This window comes from Oryctolagus cuniculus, chromosome 1 (assembly GCF_051225735.1).
Source record: "Oryctolagus cuniculus isolate XC-2025 breed Fujian yellow rabbit chromosome 1, ASM5122573v1, whole genome shotgun sequence".
Classification (NCBI taxonomy): Eukaryota; Metazoa; Chordata; class Mammalia; order Lagomorpha; family Leporidae; genus Oryctolagus; species Oryctolagus cuniculus.
Window position 1 is genome coordinate 19,828,565 of NC_142867.1, and position 18,977 is coordinate 19,847,541.

General features: G+C 44.1%; 1 protein-coding gene across 32 annotated transcripts in view; it reads left to right on the forward strand.

The window, feature by feature from the left end:
- Positions 1-18,977, forward strand: part of PHF21A (PHD finger protein 21A) — a 221,043-nt gene that overhangs the window by 77,787 nt on the left and 124,279 nt on the right. The gene's annotated exons all lie outside the window — the stretch shown is intronic.

The window sequence follows — 18,977 nt, forward strand, 5'->3', positions numbered from 1 at the left end:
TGTCTTTTCTATGGAGTGTGTGCTGAGATCAGATCTTTTTGTTTGTTTTTCCTTTTCTTGCTTAGAGCTGTTAGGAGACTAGAATATTGGCAGTAGTGGTCATGGTTTATCATTTCTTTAAACATTTTTTTTAGTTGATTATAAAAGTCATGTATGTTCATTTGGAAAATTACCAAGGACAAAAAATAAATTTAGCTGTGATCTCTGTCATATATTTGTATTAAAAATGAAACTTGTATTACACTTCTTTTAGAAAAACTGTTTTAGGGGCTGGTGCCATTGCGCAGTAGGTTAATCCTCCGCCTGTGGCGCTGGCATCCCATATGGGCACCAGTTCTAGTCTCGGCTGCCCCTCTTCCAATCCAGCTCTCTGCCGTGGCCTGGGAGGGCAGTGGAGGATGGCCCAAGTGCTTGGGCCCTGCACCCGCATGGGAAACCGGGAGGAAGTACCTGGTTCCTGGCTTCGGATTGGCACAGCTCCAGCCGTTGCGGCCATTAGGAGAGTGAACCAACAGAAGAAGACCTTTCTCTCTGTCTCTCCCTCTCACTGTCTATAACTCTACCTCTCAAATAAAAGAAAAGCTGTTTTAATATATCATGAGTATTTCTTCATATTCTTAAATATTCTTTAGGAATATTGCTTTTAGTGGCTTGATATATCCCATCATATAGGTGAAATATTATATCATGAGGTTTATTTAAATCAGTTCATTTTTAATTAACGTATTTATTTGAAAGGCAGGTTACAGAAAGAAAGAGAATCTTCCATCCACTGGTTATTTCCCCAAATGGCCACAAGGCTGAAGCCAAGGGCCATGCAGGAGCTTCATCCAGGTCTCCCACATGGGTGCAGGAGCCCCAGCACTTGGGCCGTCTTTCTACTGCTTTCCCGGACACATTAGCATGGAGCAGCTGGAACATGAACTGGGACCCGTATAGGATTCCGGGATCACAGGCAGCGGCTTAAGCCACTACACAACAGTGCCAGCCCACAGCTCACAATTTTCATACATTTGGATCATTCCCACTTTATTGTTATTTGACTTTCCCTTGATGTCTATGGGAGAGAAGGACGTACCCTTTTAGTTAGCTGCTCACTGCTACTCATGAGGTGCAGTACTCTGCAGTGTACATCCTTGGGTTTACATGATTTTGATTATTTCCTAGAAGTAAAAATATAAATTCCTGGATAAGGAGTAAATAGATGTTTTTACATGTTTTTGTGAAGACTTGCTTGGTGTGTGTAGGAGAATATAACTCCAACTAGTTTAAGTTGCCATATTAGGGCAGCTTTTAGAACTGGAGCCACACTCCATGTCTTTTGTGTCCCTTTGTCTTTCTCTGTGTCTGCTTCCTCTCCCCTCCAATAGATTGACTTTCTCAGCCTCTCTCTGCATGCAGCTGGCAGAAGACTTCTGGCCACTGTGAAGTTCCTAAGTTTTTTTTTTTTTTTTTTTTTTTAAGTTTCTAAGTTCTTATCTTCTTTATTATAGAGACCATCCCACATTCTCTGGCTTATTTACATTGCAGATTTTTGAAAAGAGGAGTGCAGTGCACCTAGATGGAGCCAAGGACCATGCCACTAGTACAGATGTGGCTGGATTCAAGAGCAACTCCAGGGAGAAGAGTTGGAGTTAGGCAGCGATGTCCCAATGTTTTTGAAGTCTTGTATGTTCCCTCATTGCTCTCTAGAAATATTGTGTTCATTTTTAGGGTCAATCATTTTATTAAGGAAGTTATTTAACATGGATATAATCCATACCTTAAATCTAATGAAAAGCTTTTGAGAATCAGATTGTTTGGCAGGGACATAGATCCCCCATGTGCCAGGGACCTTCGTAGATACTGAGAGTCTGTCAGTGTCCCTGCCCTTTTTGTGGTCATCTGTGAGAAGTTTGGTATGCTTTGGACCTTCGAGATGTCTGCTTTAAGTCTTAATCAGATTTCATTTTAGCAACAACATAACACAGTTAAGCATCATATGAAAAGAAAGTATCCCATGTTTTCTTTCTTGGATATTTCCATCATTCTTCCTGAGTAAGTGATTGGAGTTGTGAGGTCATGACGCTTGACATTTTAGAATATTAACAGTTTAACCTTCCTCCGGCTGTCCCCTGTGGCAGGGCAGCACCGCAGTGTAGGGAGGTGTGCAGACTGGGGCCCTCTAGTTTCTGTTTCCTGCAGGTGTAAGTGAGATGCTTCACATGTAACAAGATTTTCTTAAAGGTGAGATGTTAGGGGACTGGAGCTCTTCTCCAAGTTGGAAAAGCAACTGACAGGAAAACCTTTGCAAAGTAGGGAAAGGGGTATGTCTTGAATTTCCATCAAAAACAGATTAGAGAGACTCCCCCCCCCCCCCCCACCAACATAGTGCTTTGTACCTGTCAGTCATGTTAGCAGCTAAGTTACCAGTGACAAACTTGAAAATGTACTGTGTAAGACTGGAGTTTTAGAGGAAAATTCCCTTGGGCATCATGTTTTTTACACTTTCCTCCTCTGAGTCTGCTCTCACGTGGAAAATCTCTGATGCATTTCAGCTGGGGTTCGTGGGTAGTGTCTTCTCATGAGACCCCGTCTCAGTTCAGTGGGTCAGTGAGGTAGACTCGAGTCTGGAGCAGCCAGTACTGCCTACTTGCACTTGTGCGGCCCCTTGCTGTTGCTGGAGTTAGGGTTTTGTTGATCTTTCTTATTTCAACTTGAGTCATATTATAGATGACATTTTTAAAGAGGTACCAATTCTTTCTTTGTTTTTGCCCCCCCTACTCAGGAAGCAAAACATGGAGAACAAAAAGTATGGTTTTCCCTGTGTAATTCAAGAAATTTCATTCTGTTCTGCAATTTCCAAATCAGCCTGGGTTCCTTGGGAAAATTAAACCCTAATACTCCTGGAGTCCATCATTTGTATTGCATTAACATTGCTGTGCATCTAGAATGGTGATGGAGAAAATAGCCACTGAAATGAATTCTTGCATTCTGTAATTCCGACGCAGAATCCTGCAGAGAAGGGCTGAGAGGAAGCCCTCCTGTAGCACTCGCAGACACCCACAGGTGATAGTTGCACACTGGTGTGAGCACTGCTTATGTAGTTTTAAGATGGGGTCAGTGTTGTGGCATGTAGTGAGTTAAGCTGCCACCTGCAATGCGAGCATCTCACAGGGCGCTGGTTCAAGTCCTGACTGCACTGTTTCCTATCTAGCCCCCTGCTAACCGCCGTGGGAGAAGCATGAAAAAATGGTCCAAGTGCTTGGGCCCCTGCCACCCATATGGGAGGCCTGGATGAAGCTCCTGGCTCCTGACTTCAGCTTAGCCCAGCCCTGGCTATTGTGTCCATTTGGGGAGTAAACCTGTGGATGGCAGGTCTCTGTGTCTCTCTCCCTCTCTTTGTAACTCTACTTTTCAAATCAATAAATAAATCTGGGGGAAAAAAGTCTTAAACATTAATAGCCCATTGATCATCGTACAGTGAAAAGAACTATTCTGCTTTTTGTTTCCTGTAATAAAGCACAACATGAACTTGAGGGAAAATCCCTCAGTTATGATTTTTATGTAGACCAAAACAGATTAAGCCGAGGATGTTTTTATTTCCTTTTTTGCACTAATCTTCTGGTGTTTTTTTAGGATTTACTTTAACCATCTAGATATTTTTTTACTGTATTTAAAGCAAATAAAATCAGTTATCTTTATAAGCTGTGGCACTTGATTAGGTTTTCAAATAGACAAGTAAATAGGCAGGCATTGTTGCACAGAAGGCTAAGCCACTACTTGGGGTGCCTGCATCCCATATCTGAGTTCCTGGTTCCAGTCCCAGCTACTTGGCTTCCTATCCAACTCCCTACTAATGTACCTGGAAGGCAGCAAGTGGTGGTCAAGTACTTGAGGGCCTGCTATCCACATAGGACACCTGGATTGAGTTTCTGGTTCCTGTCTTTGGCTTGGCCCATCCCTGGCTGTTGCAGGCATTTGGGGAGTGAACCAGTAGATGGAAGATATTTCTCTCTCTCTCTCCCGTGTGTGCTCTCTGTAAACTTTAAAATAAATAATAAATAAATCTTTAAAAAATAGACCAGTAAAAACAGCAAGTCAAGGGCCAGCACTGTAATGTAGCGGGTAAAGCCACTGCCTGCAGTGCCAGCATCCCATATGGGTGCCGGTTCCAGTCCTGGCTGCTCCACTTCTGATCCAGCTCTCTGCTATGGCCTAGGAAAGCAGTAGGAGATGGCCCATGTCCTTGGGCCCCTGCCCCCGTGTGGGAGACCTGGAAGAAGCTTCTGGCTCCTGGCTTCGGATTGGTGCAGTTCCGGCCATTGCGGGCATCTGGGAAGTGAACCATCTGATGGAAGACCCTTCTCTCTCTCTCTCTCTCTCTCTCTGTGTGTGTGTGTGTGTCTCAGTCTCTGTCTCTCTCTCTGCCTCTCTTTCTCTGTGTAACTCTTTCAAATAAATAAATCTTAAAAAAAAAAAAAAAAACAGCAGCAAGTCAGCCCCACTATTTGTGTTTGTGAATAATGTATCCTTTTCATGGAACTAAGCCCTGAGGAGAATAGCACATGATTTGTTTACTAAAAGTGTCAGGACTCTCACAAAGCACAAGGATTCTATGGCTTTTTAAAAAATATTTATTTATTTGAATGACTTAGTTATTTGAAAGAATGACAGAGAGAGGGAGGGGGAGAGAGAGAGAGAGCGAGCGAGCGAGCGAGCTTTATGCCAACAACAGCCAGAGCTGGGCCAGGTTGAATCCAGGAGCCTGGAACTCCATCTGGGTCTCATGGGGGTGGCAAGGATCCAGGTTCTTGGGCCATGATCTGCTGCTTTCCCAGGTGCATTAGCAGGAAGCTGGATTGGAAGTGGAGAAGCCAGACTTGAATTGGCTTAACTTGGCTTCTCACTACATGGCTGAACTTGCTCTGCTACAGTACCTGTCCCTTTATAGCTTAATCTTAAAATTTTTCTGCCTAAAGTTCTTTTAAGCAATAGCATCTATGAAATCTCTGTTATATTTCTGCAACTAAATTCTGATTCATTGATCGGGAGAGCTCTTATTGGTGAAATAAACATACAGGTGAAAATGTTTTGTGGGCAATAGAAATGACATGTCTATCTTGAACAAGTTTAGATTTCTAGAAATTAACAGAAGTTGTTAAATTTCTCTACCCTTTAAAAGTTTTTAATTTTTAATTTTTTGGGTTATTATTTTAAAATCCTGTTTGTGATAGTACCTTGAACTAATCTGAAAATAATCAAGGTTTATAGATCCTTAATGTAAGTTTTCCTTTGCTATTGTCACCACTTCCCTGTTAGTTGAGAAATAATTGGAGCTGTCTTTATAGTAGATGCTGGCCTGTGTGGCCCAAGCCAGTGAATATGTAGTCTCTTTTCCTCCACATCTCCTGCCAGATGTTTCACTGAACAAAGGTTGGAGTTAGGAACTTGGCTGGAAAAGCTTAAACAAAAACAAAATTGCCAAAATCCTGTCTATTTTAAAAAAAGTTGTTTTCTTTACAAGATAAAACTAAAAATCCTAGGCGTTATATTACATAAAGGGCATCTTGATAACCTCAGAGTAGGGAGCAGGGCAGCCATAACTGTATTAAAAAACAAAAAAAGAACTTTACTTGGAAAACTTGTGTCATTGAGAAGGTGTCGTGTGGGCTGTAAAGAAGAAAGCATACTGTAAATGCCAGGAGTTTGAATAAAAGGTACATTGCAGAGCCTCCTGGTGGCAGCAGTTCCTGTTGCCAGTGCCCTCATTTGAGACACCTGCTGAATGGGAGCTGATTCTTAATCAACAAAACAAGTGATTCTATGTGCCCATATCCTTTCCTGGTTTTTGTCACAAAAAGTAAGCAAACTAATACGCCGAAGATTTTAAAATTCTGGTTTTAGGCTCAACTACTATTGTATTTTGAATGGCCCTTAAGTTAACTTGCATAGTAGTTAATGCTCCTTGCAGGTGAGTTAGAATTCTGGATGGGCCGGTGCCGCAGCTCAATAGGCTAATCCTCCGCCTGTGGCGCCGGCACCCCCGGGTTCTAGTCCCGGTTGGGGCGCCGGATTCTGTCCCGGTTGCCCCTCTTCCAGGCCAGCTCTCTGCTGTGGCCTGGGAAGGCAGTGGAGGATGGCCCAGGTGCTTGGGCCCTGCACCGCATGGGAGACCAGGAGAAGCACCTGGCTCTTGGCTTCTGGTCAGCTCAGTGTACCGGCTGCAACGCGCCAGCTGCAGCGGCTATTGGAGGGTGAACAACGGCAAAGGAAGACCTTTCTCTCTGTCTTTCTCTCTCACTGTCCACTCTGTCAAAAAAAAAAAAAAAAAAAATTCTGGATGTAATTTGTTGGAGTATTTTGTATTGTAAGAGTTTTTATAACTCCTGTTGCCTCTATGCCTGATGACCTTTTGATGATGTAATACATAGAGCTAGTGATTATTTTGTTGAATCTTGATTCAGATGATCCACTAGTAATCAGATGGGTGAACTGCTCCAGGGCATTGGAAAGATCAGGGGAAAGAAATCTGTGGCTAAGATTTGTGGAGAAGTAAAAGCCATGAGGTGAGAAGCCCAACTTACTGGTTTAATCATCATTCCCCCACTCAGTCTGAATGCCTTTGGCCGTCAAGACTGAGCTGTGTTTGTTACCAAACTTGTTTGTGCCATTTGTTTCTGTTACTGAAATTAAGTAGTTTAATTAACTATTACTTATAAAAAACCAAGTTGTTCCCAAGAAAACCAAGTTTAATGCTTTGGAAAGAGTTGATTAAAAAACTTGTTAAAAAATTGCTGTTCGGTTACATTAGGTTAAGACAGCTGTAATAGAAAGGGGTCAGTTATCCATATCCAGAAAGAGTGTACATTCAGACTGCTCTTAAGTGTCTTGAAGTTCTCACCATAATTTTTTTTTTTTTTTTTGACAGGCCAGAGTTAGAGAGAGAGAGACAGAGAAAAAGGTCTTCCTTTTCCGTTGGTTCACCCCCAAATGGCAAGCACGGCCGGCGCGCTGTGCCAATCCGAAGCCAGGAGCCAGGTGCTTCCTCCTGGTCTCCCGTGCGGGTGCAGGGCCCAAGGACCTGGGCCATCCTCCACTGCCTTCCCGGGCCACAGCAGAGAGCTGGACTGGAAGAGGAGCAACCGGGACTAGAACCCGGTGTGCCAGCGCCGCAGGCGGAGGATCAGCCTATTGAGCCGTGGCACCGGCCTTAAAAAATTATTTTCATTTTATTTCAAAGACGGAGATCTTTCCTGATTCTCTGACCAGGTGCCTGGAACTCATTCAGAGTCTCCCATGTGAGGGTCAAGATCTGAGTACTTGAGTCATTGCCTGCTGCCTCCCAGCAGGAAGCAAAAATGAGTAAAAAATGGAGGACCCAACACTTGAAGTAGACACTCCAGTATGGGATGCAGGCATCTTAACCACCATGCCAGTCAGCCACTGCCCTTGAAGTAGACTCTTTGGGCATTTAATTAATTCATTCAGAAATATATATGGAGTGCCTGGGGTTTTTTATTTTTATTTTTTTATGAATTTAAGGAACACTGATCTTTTTAAGACTTTATTTATTTGAAAGCAGAGCTACAGAGAGGCAGAGTTAGAGAGAGAGAGGTCTTCCATCTGCTGGTTCACTCCCCAGATGGCTGCAAAGGCCGGAGCTGTGCTGATCTGAAGCCAGGAGCCAGGAGCTTTTTCCAGGTCTCCAACGCGGGTGCAGGGGACCCAAGCACTTGGGCCTCCTTCTGCTACTTTCCCAGGCCATAGAAGAGAGCTGAATCAGAAATAGAGTAGCCTGGACTCGAATCGGCGCCTATACAGGTTGTTGGCACTGCAGACCAGGGTTTTAACCCGCTGTGCCACAGCGCCAGCCCCATGGAGTGCCTATTATATATGGAGCTATTCCGCTTATCCTGGGTGATGACGAGGCTCACAGGGTTTCTCCTCTTAAAGAGTTTCCCACCTCATGCATATTTGTCAAAGTATTGGATTATAAGGGTTTTCTTAATGTTTGTGGAATACTTATTAAAATATAATTGAGGCTTTGTTTAGAAGGCCAAAGCTACATCTACCTATAGTCTGGTGTTCTCAACCCTAGCTCGTCCCCTAGAATAAACTGGAAAGCTTTGAAAAATGTTACATCCAGGGCTGTATCTTAGACCACTTGAATCAGTGCCCAGGAGTATAAAGATGTATAGGAATGCAAGTTAATTTTAGTTAACATCGTTTGATATTGTCCAAACTAAATCTGATAACTTCAAGCCAATTTAACATAGCATTTTTATTTCTGAATCATATGGTGACAAATCTGTGTGGTATTGGTTTTTCAAAGTTAATGATTTTTTTTGAATTTTGCTAGAGATAAAACTTTATATTATTTCAAAAGATTACTAAAATATTAATACTCATTTTAGTTTTTCCATTTGTTCATTTTAAAGATTTATTTATTTGAAAGGCAGAATTGCAGAGAAAGAGAGAGAAGGAGAGAGAGAGAACTCCCATCCACTGGTTCACTTCCCAAATGGCTGCAATAACCAGGGATGATCGGCAGAGCTGAAAACCTAGGAATCAGGAAGTTCTTCTGAGTCCCTGACATGGGTGCAGGGACCCAAGCACTTAGGCCATCTTCCACTGTTTTCCTGGGTTAGCAGGCAGCTGGATTGGAAGTAGAGCAGCCTGGACTAGAACCGGCACCTATATGGGATGCTGGCACTACAGGCAGTGGCTTAACCTCTATGCTACCACACTGGCCCCTAGCTTTTCCTTTTAGAAAAAAACTTTAAAGAAAGTTAAGTAGATTGAAATTCTTCTTTGTGGTTAGAAGTGTACAACTTTTACCCAATATATTTCAGCTTTTCAAAACATTTTAATAGATCACAAACTTCAAGAAAAGTATTGGGTAGGGGCTGGCGCTGTTTAACCAGGGTTAAAGCCCTGGCCTGAAGCGCTGGCATCCCATATAGATGCCGGTTCTAGTCCTGGCTGCTCCTCTTCTGATCCAGCTCTCTTCTATGGCCTGGGAAAGCAGTAGAAGATGGCCCAAGTCCTTGGGCCCCTACGCCCATATGGGAGACCCGGAAGAAGCTCCTGGCTCCTGGCTCCTGGCTCCTGGCTTCGGATCGGTGTATCTCTGGCTGTTGCGGCCATCTGAGGAATGAACCAGCAGGTGGAAGACCTCTCTCTCTGTCTCTACCTTTCTCTGTAACACTGTCTTTCAAATAAATAAAATAAATCTTAAAAAAAAAAAGAAAAGAAAAGTATTGGCCAGTGCTGTGGTCTGTGGTGTAGTGGGTAAAGCTGCCACCTGCAGTGCCAGTATCCCATATGGGTGCTGGTTCGAGTCCGAGCTGCTCTGCTTCTGATCCAGATCTCTGCTGAGGCCTGGGAAAGCAGTAGAAGATGGCCCAAGTCCTGGGGTCCCTGCACCCATGTGGGTGTCTTGGAAGAAGCTCCTGGCTTCAGATCCACCCAGCTCTGGCCATTTGGGGAGTGAACCAGCAGATGGAAGACCTCTTTCTCTCTCTCCCTCTCTCCCTCTCCCCCCTCTCTCTGCATCTCTATAACTCTGCCTTTCAAGTAAATAAATAAATCTTTAAAAAAAAAGGGGGGGGGGGAGGAATAGGGGCTGGCACTGTGGCATAATGGGTAAAGCTGCCACCTGCAGTGCCGGCATCCCATATGGGTGCTGGTTCGGGTCCCAGCTGCTCCACTTCCGATCCAGCTCTCTGCTATGGCCTGGGAAAGCAGTAGTAGATGGCCCAAGTCCTTGGGCCCCTGCATCCGCATGGGAGACATGGAGAAGGCTCCTAGCTCCTGACTTCGGATCAGCTCAGCTCTGGATCAGCGCAGCTCCAGCTGTTGCCACCAACTGGGGAGTGAACCAGCGGATGGGGGACTTCTCTCTCTCCTCTGTGTGTGTGTGTGTGTGTGTGTGTAACTCCGACTTTCAAATAAATAGATAAATCTTTTTAAAAAATGGGTAAATCAAATGAGATGGTAATCATTTTTAAAAAAAGAAAATTAATTTTAGTAGTTCAGTTCTACTGTGAGAATAATAATGCTTGGAGGAAGGGAGTGCATTCTTTGTGCTTAGATTTTCCTATTGTTGTAAAAGAGTAGGGTTTTATTTTTCATACTCGATTTGCCTCCTTGTGAGAATCAGTCCTTTCCCTCGTCTCCTGGCACATGTGTGTGCGCTCTTCCACCCACAGACCCCTGGAGACAGAGCTGCTGCGTGTCCCTCTCTGTGACCCTTCGCTTCCGCACCGTGGTGGGCGTGGTGAGATGACCTGGTCAGAGACGCTCAGGGAGGTGGAGAAAAGCCTGTTAACTGAAAGTAGAAGGAAAACACTTAGAGATTCAGCAGAGGAGTAACTGCTTTGATAAAGATTTCAGAGGCCCCACCAGGGCAAATGATGAGAAAACTGGTGGAAGTAGAATGTTATCTTATCAGCACTAGCAACCAGAAGCATGTAGCCTCATGAACATCTCTTCTGTCTCTACCTTCTATTTTAGTTAAAATACCAATGCCTCCTCTGTGGTTTAGCTCTTTTAAATTATTTAATAAACAAACTTATTTCTCCTTTTCCTTTGACTGCAGAAAATAGAGACTCAGTGAGGTTGAGTGACTAGTCCAAGGTTACTTGGTTAATGTATTGGTAAGAACCCACTGGTTTCCAGTGATAGAAACTCAACTCAAAGTTGTTGAAGCAAAAGGAATTTACTGGCTTATCTAGTTAAGTTTAGGGATGTAGCTGGTTTCAGGCATGGATGGACTGCAGTTAATTGGCCTTTAACTGTGTTTTAGGGCAGTCTGGTTTGCATACAGTCTGTCTTGTGGTGGCAGAGGTTGCCTCTAGCAGCTCTAGGTTTACAACCTGTCATTTTAATCAATTCTGATGAAGATAGCTTAGGCTGAGTGGTGTGCTACCCTGGAGCAGGGTTAGAATCATCCCAGCCTTGACTATTGACTATTCCAGTGAGTATCATCATGGACAATATATTATCCATCGACCATTTTCAAAGGAACCTCCTCAGCAAGCTACCTTGTTTTAGAATTTTAGTAGTTTGAAATGCCAATTGGTTAAAGGGGGCTTGATTAAAAAAAAAAAAAAAGCTGTGCTGTTTAAATGCTCCAGTATGGCAAGACAGAAGGGTTTTTATCCCTGTTCAGTCTCTCTTCTCGCCAAGACAGAAGGGTTTTTCTCCCTGTTCAGTCTCTCTTCTCGCACGTGCTCCCCGCCCTGCATCACTTCCTGTGTCTTGACTTGAGTCCATACCTTCATCGAGTCCCTCCTCTTCCTTCATTCCTTTCCTTTGTGGGATCGGAAACAGGAGTCAGCTCAACCATGCTCTTATTCCGGGGAAGTAGTTCAAACTGGAACTCTACTACATGCTTCAGAAGGGCAGGCTCATCCTTGGGAGGATAAGAAACTTTGGGTCTTAGAAGAGCAAAGTCAGGGTTCCCTCTGGCAGATTTCCGTGGGCAGCTTCAACTCATCCCTGGAGGCCAGGGAAGCAGCCTAGACTCTGGAGATGTAGGTTTAGGGGCTTCTATAGACTCTTTTGTGCACAAGATAGCTATGAGAACGAAGGCAGGAGGTAATGTCAAATGCTCTGGCTTCCATTCCAGCTGTCACCAGAATAAAAATGACTTAACTGTGCTCTGGGCCCCCAGGCAGCACTGAAATGACATGCCACCTGCTGACCTAATCCATTTCATTTCTGGTACTGGGATAGCCAAAGCAATTGACTCAATTTGCAATTGACTATTTACTCTTTAAAGCAGCAATGATTAGATCTAGTATAAGAAATCACATACTCTATTTATCAAGAATTAAAACTTTAAAGGTGGAAAGTTCCCCTTTTTGGAAGGAGTCATTTAAATATGGTGTATTTCACCTCAGAGACTAACTATGCTTTTAGAAAGCTACTTTTTGCTGCTGTTCCCCAGGAAGGAGTACAATCTGCTGATGAAATTTGAGATAACAGAAGTGTTTCTCCGCAGCAGCTGAATGGAGCAGAGAACTAGGAGACTGCTATATTTATCTTTAGGTAAACTTCACAATTTACCAAGGAAAAAATTCACATAGCATGCAAGCAGATTAACTCATGTTAATCCAGCAGCTGCTTCTCTGGTGAATGGAAGAGAGGGGTGTGCAGCTGTGGTCCTGCTCACATGCTCAGGTGCTGGACATAGTGTTTTTTTTTTTTTTTTTTTCTCACATCATACCAAGAACCACATATGCTCACGAGTTCCTGCTTCTTCGATTTTAGTTTTAAAAAATTTTATTAACTCTCTTTTTTTCCTCTTCCCCATCAAAATGAAGTGCTCTAATTAAAACTTGCAAATTACGGTTTCAGGAGCTCGGAGTCTGGTCTTGAACATTGTGTTTAATAGTTACGTATAGTCCTGCAGCTGATGAACTAGACTGCTAGAAGCACCCACTTCATTTTCCTCCCAGAGATCCTTATACCAGCAAGTAACATGCTGACAGGATTAAGGTGTCTGCATCCAGGTCTGCCCTCTTATTTCTTGTTGCTTTCTATGATTCGGCAGCTGTGGAATTTGCCTCCCTGCATGGGCTGCTCAGAAGCCAGCTCTCCTGCTCTCCCCGACTCGCTCACAGTCAGCAGAACAGGGAAACCACGCTGATCAGCACACTACTCGGTTGATCAAAGGAAGCCAGCCACTTTTCTTCAACAAGACCCAGCGCTCTTAGTCACTACGCCTTCTCCTGCCGTGAGCAAGGCCACTGGAGCGCTGCTGGCAACATTCGTCTGTGTGCAGAAAGCTGCGGTGTTCCCTCCGCCTGAGCTTCAGCCTAGGCCAGGCGAGGGGGAGAGAAGATGTCCCTACAGCCCGTATCTCTCCGTCCTGTAACTTGGTATCAAGCACTCTCCTCCAGTGGCAGTCGCTAGTGACAACCCTCAGCTCTGCTGGGGAAAGACTTGCTAATTTTCTTTTAGTTGTATGAGAGCTGAGATTGAACTTGGGGTGACTACATGGAATATATATGGTCTTTCTTTGAATGAGTTAGTCACAGGTCTGACAAATCCATAAAATTAAAATAAGCCACATTTTTTAGTGCTTAATCTCTGGATTCTTTTTACTGTTTGCTGAGTAGTCTTATTTGTTGGCTATAGACAGCAGTTCCCTATTCGTGGCTCTAATGTGTATAAAATTCCTGTTTTGTAAGCATTGGCATTTCAGTACAGTGTATAACACGAACACGGAAGGGACCCCCTGCGTAGGACAGGGGCTGCTCTTTGTCGCTTGCAGCCGTGTTTGCCAGGGAGCATGCTGGCAGTGAGCGAGGAGAGTGCTGAGACAGGTGGGAAGAGCAGAACCGGAAATGTGCTTCTCCTTTTCCTACACCCTTCTTTCCCTCCACCCTCTTCTACCTGACTTTCCGTTTTTCTTTTTTCCCCTTTTAGAAGCCATCTGTTTCCCTCTACCAGTTCTGTTTGGCTTGCAGATACCACGATACAGGAGCACACGGTATTGAAGCTAGCCTATACTTGACCTTAAACAACATAATGTATTTGGCTGGGCTCAGCCTGATGGGCTGAGGACCTAGCATATAAAATTTCCTAAGTGATATACAACAGTTCTAGGGACTCAGAAGTTTAGCATGTCTTACTGCTTGAGTCTGAGAAATGAAAGAGGACTTTGTAAAGCCTGGCACTGTGGGTTCCGCACTGTTTTCTGTTAAGAGATGGGAGCAACATGAGTTCGGGTATGAAAAGCTGCACGCAGGCCTGGGCCTGCACCTAGGCAGAGAGGGAGAAGAGGAGGAAGATGGCAGCAGCCATTCCCTTCCCTTTCTAGAGTTTAGCGTGAAGGATTGTCACTGACAGAAGTTGTTACTCCGCAGAGCCAGGGTAGCTGTTTCCTGAACAGGCGTCCTGTTATCCGTCTTCTTCTCATGGTGTCTCTTCAGTTGTCTTCTCCGCATATATTGCTGGTGAGAATGTAAAATGGCACTTGGAAAGCAGTCTGGCAATTTCTCAAAATGTTAAACGTAGAGTTGCCATATGACTCAGCAGTTTTACTCCTAGATGCAAACCTAAGATAAATGAAAATACGTGTTCACACAAAAACTCCTGAGTGAATGTTCATAGTATCATTATTGACAGCAGTCAGAAAATGAAACAGCTCATTACTGACAGATGGTTAAGGAAATGTGGCATACCCATGCAGTGGAATATTATGTAGCAATAAAAAGGAATGAAGTACCGGTATGTGTTGTAATATGGATGAATCTTGAAAATATTTTGCTAAGTAAAAGAATCTAGTCTCAAAAGACCACATTTGGTATTATTCCATTTATATTAAATGTCCAGGATACGCAAATCATAGAGACAAAAAGTTGATTAATGTCTGCCCAGGGCTGGGGGAATTGTGTCCGTCTGGAGGGGAGGGGCTGGGAGGTGACCGCCTCTGTGCTCAGGGTTTCTTTCTGGGTTGATGAAAATGGTCCAGCATTGGTTGTAGTGGTGGTCACACCAGCTCTGTGAAGGTGTTGTAGACCTTTGGATTGTACACTTTAAATGGGTGAAATTTATGGTGTGTGAAATTATATCTCAATAAAGCAGTTTAAGAATGGTACTAATATTCCATTTGATCCGAAGGCACTGAATTGTCTTCCCTAAAGTTGTAGTGACTAAGAGAACCCATATTCTCAGTAAGAAAACCACCTCGGTAATGGTAATAACGTGTTTGCACACATTATCTACTTTATTCCCACTGTGCAAATGAAACTGACACATTCAAGGTAAAAGTGGGGGCATGAGTTGTGGCGCAGCCTGTTAAGCTGGAGCCTATAACATCCACGTCCTGTATTGCAGTGCCTGGTTGAGTCCTGGCTTCCTTGTAGCTTCTGGCTAATGTGCCTGAAGGGGCAGCAGGTGACATTCAACTACTTGATCCCTGTCACCTACATAGGAAACCTGATAAAGTTCCTGGCATCAGCCTAGCTTGACCTGGGCCTCGCTATTGTGGGCATTTGGGCAGTGAAGCAACAGATGGAAGAGTCTCTCTCTCTTCGTCTTCCACCCCCCCACCCCCGCCTTTCAAATAAAATAAATACATCTTTTAAAGAAAAAGTGGTTTAAGGTTATACAACCGAGAAATGACAGAGAAGTGTTTAATCTCGGGCTTTCTGATTGCTAGTCACTGCCCACTTGTCAGAAGACTGCACAGAAGTCTTAGTGACCCTGGATGTTTTCCAGATTCTTAATTATGCTTAACCCTCTCACTTCTTGCATATGGCTAGACAAGTAACTCGCCTTCTCTGTCTTGCTTTCCTTATCTGAAAAATGGGGGTGATAGTGCTTCCCACCTCAAAAGTCATTTCCCTTCTTGTCTCAGTTTCTTTATCTAGAAGACAGAGCTAGGAATGCTTCCTACCTCATGGGCGTGTAAGGACCAACTAATAAAAGACAATTATTAAACATCTTGCCAGGCTACAAAAATGCTTTATAATAAATCATCAAAGAGAATCATTTTTCTCTCTCTTTTCTGTTGTTCACCTTCACAACCTCAGCAAGATGTAATAATAACCACTTATATCACTTTTCTCTAAGGAGCTCAAAGTACTTTACAGACATTATCAAATTAATCCTCCCTCCATCCTTGTGAGTTACAGAGGGAACTGGTATCAGAGGAGCTGGAGGGACGTAACTTGCCTGAAGCCTTTATCTCAGGCTGGCTCTGTACTCTACCGATTGCTCATTTATTTGTCCCTAGTGATATTTCTTTAGTCAATTACATTTATTTTCTATGAGTTTGTCACTTGTTAAATATAAAAAAGTGCTTGAATAGCCCTGCTGTATCACTTTAGGTTAGCTTAAACTTTATCAGGGGTAAAACTATTTATTTTGACCTAGTGATACATCTTCTATCTAGATCAGGAAACAGTTTGGAACTCGTGAATCTATACTCTTTTTTTTTTTTTTTTTTTTTTGACAGGCAGAGTGGATAGTGAGAGAGAGAGAGAAAAAGGTCTTCCTTTGCCGTTGGTTCACCCTCCAACGGCCGCTGCGGCTGGCGCGCTGCGGCCGGTGCACTGCGCTGGTGAATCTCTACTCTTGACTTAAACATTCCCTGTCAGGGAGCAGTGCCAGCTCTGCCCTGCTGTGTAGATAGGAGCAGTGCTTGATGAGTGTTGGGGAACAGCTCCCGCCTGTCCAGACCTCTTTGCACCGCAGACTTCTTGCAAGTCGCCGGGTTTTTACAGTGTATGTACATGTTAGGGAGCTCAGCTGCCGCCTGGGTGACAACTTGGGCCTTACCACGGCCAGCATCCTGGCGTATCATTTTTGTCTCAGAGCTTAATCCCATCACCAGCCCTTTTGACAGAGAATGCACATGAGGGGACTGCATGTGTAAGAGATGCGGAAGGCCCCTGTGAGACCGGCCTCTCGTGGCTTCCAGCGAAGCGGGTGAAGCCTGACCCAGTCTCGAGGAAGTAGTGCTGGCTTTCCTCTTGCCTTGTGTTAAGAGTAGCTCTAGTTCTTATTGAGGCTGTTCTGGCAAGGTTTTTTTGGTTTAAGTTTGCTTTGTTTTGTGTCTTGATTTCTCTTCTTGCCATATTGATCTCTCATCTGATGGGGAAACACCTTCCCCTCCCAAGGGGCTTTCCTGTGCACATTAGCCCTGTTGGTGTGCTGCCCCCACAGGAGAGATGGCCCCGGTGCTGTTGGCACTGTCCTGTGTACAGTTAATTAAACCTCCTGCTGTGGACCTGGATTTCTGCTGCGGCTGTTCACTGACGTGTGTGAATTGAGTGAGCGAAGCACATGTGCATGAGCTCAGGCACACTTGCGGAAACAAACCCTGAAAATAGCAGAAGATGGAGCTGGGGTAAAGCCTTCAGCTTTTAAATAAGCTTGGTAATCTGGCTAGCTGAATGCCAGAGCTCACAAAGCCGAGAATTGCATTTCTGAAGATAAGACAGGCCCTTTTTGTGTTTTTATCTTCTCCTCCCAAAATGTATTGAGTTTTAATATGGTGCTTTATCTCTGTAAGCAAGAAAACAGAGCCAGTGGGGAACTCACGGGCCACTGGGTGCAACCCAAAGAGTAGTTTCTCCTTTCTCTGGTGACCACATCCCAGGAAGGCAACCTTCACCAGCTTGGACTCTGCACATCTGGCTGCCCTGTCCTCACTGCAGCACAAGGCGGTGAGGGAACGCAGGGAGATGAGAGTGGGTCTGCCTGATGCTCTCGCGACCTACCTGTGTTAGAGAACAGATAGCATGCGGTTGCCTGGGAAATTAGTCCCCTGTCCTTTTTCGTTTAGTTCACTGTTAGATTCTCAGTGTCTGACCGTTCTTTTTGAAATACTTTGTAGTGCTTTGAATCCTTCTTGTGATTCTTTTTACTGGAGAGGACTAGGACATAAAATCCTTATTAAAGAATCTCTGAGTAAATTTTTCTTCCAGTTCCTGGCTTACTTACTCGGGTAAAAGGTAGCAAGTAATTATACTTGAGTAATAGTGGAGTGTGACAAACATCAGCTGCTGAAACAGGCACCCTCTCTCCCTGTTCTTTCTCCACCTGTTCCAGCTCCTCTTAGCAAGGTTTGTTGTTTTTTCCCCCTGAGAGGCAGACATACAGAGAGGAAGTGAGAGAGCAAGCAAGCTCCCATCTGCTGGTTCACTCCCCAGATACCAGTAGCCGGGAGCTCAATCCAGGTCTCCCACATGGGTGCCAGAAACCCAGTCACTGGAGTCAGGAACCATGGCTAGGTATCAAACCCAGGTACTCTGAGAAGGGGCAGAGGGGGCTTAACCACTAAGCTAACTGCCTGCCCTTCTCAGTGAGTTCTGACTAGGAAGTGTTTTCTCAGCCCCTTCTTTGTGTTAATGTCTAGCACAATGATGTGTGCTAATGCTTATGATCTTCTAGAGAGAAAGAAATGCATGTAGTGGAACAAGACGCTGCATAATAAACAGTGTGTTGTGGGGATGATGAGGAGAGGGCAGGAAAGACTTTGAAGCTCAGCAGGGGCTTGGATCCAGAGGCAGAAAGAATGAAGACATTCTGAGTCAGTGGAATCACACAAACCAAGGCAGGATGTTGGAGTGCGGTTGACAACAGAAAAGTAAGCATACTTTGCTGTATGTTAAAATTTCTCATTGGAAGTGTTGGGAAATGAAAATAAGCTTGAATAGTTATGTTGGGAGCTTATGCTAGAAGGCTTCATTTAAAGATATATAGATTTATTTGAAAGGCCGAGGAGGGGGGTGGTTTCTATCCACTGGTTCTCTCCCCAGATGGCTGCAACAGTGAGAGCTGGGTCAAGAGCCAGGTCTCCCACGTGGGGGGAGCATCATCCGCGGCTTTCCATGCACATCAGCAGGAAAGTGGACCATAAGTGGAGCAGCTGGGAGTGGTATCAGCACTCCAGTATAGGATGACATTTTCTTAAGCAACTTAACCTGCTGGAGCACTAACAGGGAAAACTGTCCATCACCACCCTGCTCCTTGCCTGGAATTAGAAATGCCTTGAAAGTTTTGATGAGACCTATATTTTGAATGGAATACTTTAGCATTTAAAGGGTGGAGTGTGTTTATATTTGGAGGAAATACGATTTTGTCAGCTTGCTTTCTGTTTGTGTGTACTGTTTTGTTAAAGCAATATATTCCTGGAATTAAATCAATTCTCTATCTTGTACGGGGAAATAGGGCTGTAGTTAAAAGAACAGTGATTCTTTTTTCATTAAAAGGAATTTTGTTTCCTAATTGTGAAATCTTGGCCTGTTTGCTTATAAACAAAAATATCTGTGAGTTAAAATACAGGTTTAATGTTTGAGTTTGGATAGCTGTTGCAGAAGCAAAATTGATCTGTAATATTCCTTCCTAATCTGGGGCTACCTGAAGGGAAAGAGAAATTCTGCATACCTTATGGTAGGGTTCCATAGGCTGTTACTCAGCAGTGCTGCCTGGAAAATGAAATGGATCCAGATGGGGTAGGGAGGGGGATGTGA